General features: G+C 38.7%; 1 long non-coding RNA gene across 1 annotated transcript; it reads left to right on the top strand.

The window, feature by feature from the left end:
- Positions 1-1380: 1380 nt before the first annotated feature.
- Positions 1381-4118, top strand: LOC309474505. The gene is made up of 3 exons (XR_014197340.1): positions 1381-2440; positions 2523-2573; positions 2663-4118. It is a non-coding gene; the product is annotated as an uncharacterized lncRNA (long non-coding RNA).
- The last annotated feature ends 445 nt before the right edge of the window (positions 4119-4563 follow it).

Here is a 4563-nt window from a genome sequence, read left to right as displayed (position 1 = left end):
ATTGGGGAAAATAATGGAGCCATGTGACCTGTGACAAGAAACAAAATGGACCCCTGTGGGTCATGTGACTACTTTTTTGCTCTTTTATTGATTATTATTTGCGTTCATCTCCCCTGAGATAGGTTTGACCAATGGGTGTCTCATTTTATTAAAAATAAACTAAAATAGAGTATGTTGCTTGGAGGCAACACCGTACCATATTTAAAAAGTGTTGTCACCCAAAAGTGTTTTCTGGATACTGCCACAGCTTTTTTAATGCAGCAGAAAATAAGCAGTGTGAAAGTGCACCTGCTGTTGCAGTTCTTATGCTGCTCTGCTCATATGCTGTGGACATAGGATGTATTTTAGGATGCAGGTTAATGTCGGTGTGAAGTTGAAAGTTTTGAGGTCAGAAATAAGGTTATATCTTGGCAATGCTTTTGATGAAAGAAAACTTGGTAGGCATCAGTGCCATCCTGATTTGGGCATACCTGCAAAGTTTGCTGAAAGCACCACCTACTGGTCAGAAAAATCTGCTCAAAACTTTCCATGGCTCATATAAATTTGAATGATACAGTTGGTTAATGACTTCATGGGCACCGTTTTTGTATGAAGCCACCTCTGAAACCGGTTCAACCAATTACCTAATCACGTCCTTAGAACTGTGGGACATCGCAGGCACCAAAGAATGGAGGACAACCAAAATGGTTGTAACACCTTTTGATCCAATATAACAAATAAAAATAAAAATAAAAACCTTGTATGTGTTAGTGACTTTCACAAACTTATCAAATGTTACCTTATACCTACCTATATTGTCCCATTATTATTGTTATTTTAGAAATACATTTTAGAATGTTTCAATAATTTTGGTGTGATAAATCCTCTATATCTGCACACAATACCATTCTAAGTGGTTAAACTGAAGTGTTACAACTGAGCCTGTGTTAAAACCAACCCTGGGCTCCACATACTGTACTGTACATAGATAATTAGATGTAGTGATGAATAAGGGTAACCATAGTGTATTTGCAGTATTTCACTATATATATATATTCTTGGCACATTTTCCAAATAATTCACTTTTGGTTTAGTTTAGTCAGAAGGTGGCAGTGCTGGCCACAGTATGAAAAATCAGGGCTTAGTTTCCCTTTCATCGTCAGCTAGAAGCTTCAATGCTCGGCAACTCCACAAGGCCAAAAAACAACCAAAGAAAACAAAAACAGACATTGCATTGTGTGTCAATGTGTTGTAGGCTCTATTTGAAAAGATCAGTGTGTATGTGAGTGCAAAAGAGAATTTTAAAACATTACGTTTACCTAGATAGGGCAAACTCATGTTTTCGTTGTTGTTGTTGTTGTTGTTGTTGTTTTACTGAAATGGAATGTCTTGAATAGTCAAGTCATGTCACCTTTATTTATATAGCGCTTTTTACAACGCAGATTGTATCAAAGCAGCTTCACAGTGATAACATGAAAATAATACAACAAAGTTTGTTTCTAGAAGAAAATTGCATCATCGTCCACCAGGGGCCTGTACCATGAAGGTAGCTGAACAAACTCGGGGTTACAGGATTAGTTTTGAGTTGACAAAACCAAACCGATGCAATCAGGCTTTATTGGTACCATGATGCAGCTCATCAACTTTCTCTGTCAACTCAGGCTTTGATCCTTAAGCTATGATTACTCCACGCGCGCGTGCACATAAAAGAGTGACGTCGACACTGAACAACCAATCGCGGGTAGAGCGAGAGCGATATATTTTTCCGCGGAGGAGCAAGAGATAATCATTCAGAATTACGATGAATTTAAATATGTATTTCAAGCTCGAAACAATACGGTCTCTGCTGCCAAAGCAAGAGAAGACTGTTGGAGAAAGATTGCTGATTGTTAATGTGTAAGTTAAACAAATACGTTCTATATTTATGTAAAATTATGTATGTATGTATGTGTAGCCTATGTATGTGTAATATAGCCTATAGGCTATTTTTATATTATATAAAAAATGTGCATGTATGTACTAAGAAAGATTAATATTCATTGATTTTTAGATGCAACCCCAACTCCAAATGTTCTTGGCAGCAGATAAAGACAAAATATAAAAATATAATTCAAAGTGGTGAGTATTTACCACAACCTTTTATTATTTTTGTGAACATTTTATCACAAACACTTGTTTGCAGCAAACAGAAATAAAGAATTAAATTCAGTAAACCAGAATACACTGTGGCGGAGGAGTTGGCTCTGAGTAGGCAATAAGGGACGGCCGATTATGGATGTGATTACAGGTGCTGTACAATCTGACCCTGGTGCTGGCTCCTCTAAGCAAGTAACACTGGGTATGTGTGCAATACATTACTACTTTTTTAAGTTGTAAATATAGCTGACTATGTTCTGCAGTAGAGGGAAATACAGTGTCCCTGTTGAAGCCAGCACACATACACACAGTCTCCCACACAGAGGTCAGTATGCAGCAGACAGAACATCCAACATAACATGCTTTACAACAGTTATGCTTTACATTGGCCTATTTTTATTTATTAGGGTGGAGGAAATGAAGACACTCTGTCTGTGTGTTCTCAGACAGTTGCTGAGGTGAATGCACTGGGCTTTTTTATTATGGCAAACATTTGAATGTGTGGCATATAAAAGGGACTGGCCCTTACACATCTCTTTTATTGTAGGATTTTTCACAACCTGCCCCAGAAACTGAGGCCTCTACCTCAATGGGCTTCAGAAGAAATGTGTAAGAATTTAAAACCCTTGACATAAATTACAGTCAGTCCTGTGTTTGTAGGAAGTCAAGGAACTTTTTGTGATTTTGATGAGCCTCCAGAAAACTTGTAATGATCATGTTTGTGGTGGAATTATGTTTCAGGTGGAAACTGACTCAGTCAGGGCCCTGTACAAAAGGAGTCTTGAACTAGACTGCACACTAAAGGAGACTTGAACTAGACTGTTCACTAAAGGAGCTGACTGTGAGCTGAGGAGGCTCCAAACAAAATCAAACAGCTTGATAAAACTGATCTCAGTATGTGTATATAGTTATATATTTTATATATATATATATATATTAGTATAACTTATTTAACCAAGTAACACTTTAGTATGAATATTTATTAATGCCACTTTCTCTTGCTCTCTTTCTCCCTCCCATCCCACAAAACCAATAAAACAGTTTGAGACCTATCTGCAGTTTCAGTGTGCTTTTATTAAGTGAAATATTGTATGGTGATTGCATCTACACTGCATACATGTTGCAATGACTTGGGAATCCTATCATAAGATTAACAGAATAATAATAAAAAAGATTCAAAATAATTCTTAACATGTATTATATTGTATAGTAGGCTACATTTGTGAAATTTGCTTTTTGAAAAAACAAAACAAGTGTTCATGTGATGTCACCCTATCAATATATCTTACTGGCAATTTGTTAAAAGCCCTCTTTTATGGACATGGTCGATAAATGTCCGGGGAACACTATTAATGAAACTATTCATGTACTCCCGCAGAGCGAGGACCACCTTGCGAATGGTTCGACAAACATATGTTTTCCCCTAGCTTCTGTGCGTCACCCACCGTGCAGGAATGTACCACTTGCAAAAAAAAAAAAAAAAAAAAAAAAAACGCAAAACCATTTGCGGTACAGTAAGTGCATGAATTCGACGTGTTAAATTCTTTATGTGCGGCTCAAGAAGTTCGCAAAGATAAGACATTCCTTCCGCGGAAAATCTGTATCTTTCATACAAGTAACTATCAGTTAAGGCAAGGGGATTTTGTCTGGCTAAAAACTCTTTCTCTACGAAGTGCTCGTCAAACAATTTGCGCTGAGGTGTCACAGGATTTGGAAGAAAAGGTGAAGTCATTGCAACAGACACTTGGAATAAGTTACGTCACCTATATGTTTCTTTGCTCTCAGCTGATTGGTCAAACTTCAGTCTGAGATCTTGAATCCAGAACATAACCTGCCCCGGAGCAGGTTAGCCGTGCAGCGTAAGATACCATGGCAACGAACACCGATTAAAGCCAAGCTACTTTCATAGTACCTAAAACCCAGGGTTGGCGGAAACTAAGCTGAAACATAGCTGGCTAGCCACCTAATCCGGCTTCATGGTACAGGCCCCTGAAGTAAGGCAGATCAATAATAATGTTGAATATTAAATGTCCCCAACTAAGCAAGCCAAAAGCAAAGGCAACTGTGGCAAGGAATCAAAACTCCATCAGGTGGCAGAATGGAGAAAAAAACCTTGGGAGAAACCAGGCTCAGTCGGGGGCCAGTTCCCTCTGGCCAACAAGCGAACAGTGTATGATTATGATTCAGGCAACATTACAGGTCAGAAGTTAGATTGGATCAGAAAATTCCGAATATTTATCCAGTTCCATCTGGTTGAAGGTTGGAGTCATCACGCTGGTATAGAGATGGGTTTGTTGAGGTGTCCATGAGGCCTTCTGATGAGCTCCATGAGTTGATGAGGCTGGCACTTCAGGGATGCGTTGTGGTCGTGTCCAGGTGCAGGTTCACCATCTGATCTGGATATGGCCCGGATCCGGCTGACTTCAGTAGACTTCGGAATAAAGGAAA

Source organism: Leuciscus leuciscus (genome assembly GCF_965113295.1).
Source record: "Leuciscus leuciscus genome assembly, chromosome: 14".
NCBI lineage: Eukaryota > Metazoa > Chordata > Actinopteri > Cypriniformes > Leuciscidae > Leuciscus > Leuciscus leuciscus.
Note: the sequence above shows the minus strand (reverse complement) of the source record. Positions and strands in the feature narration are given on the sequence as shown.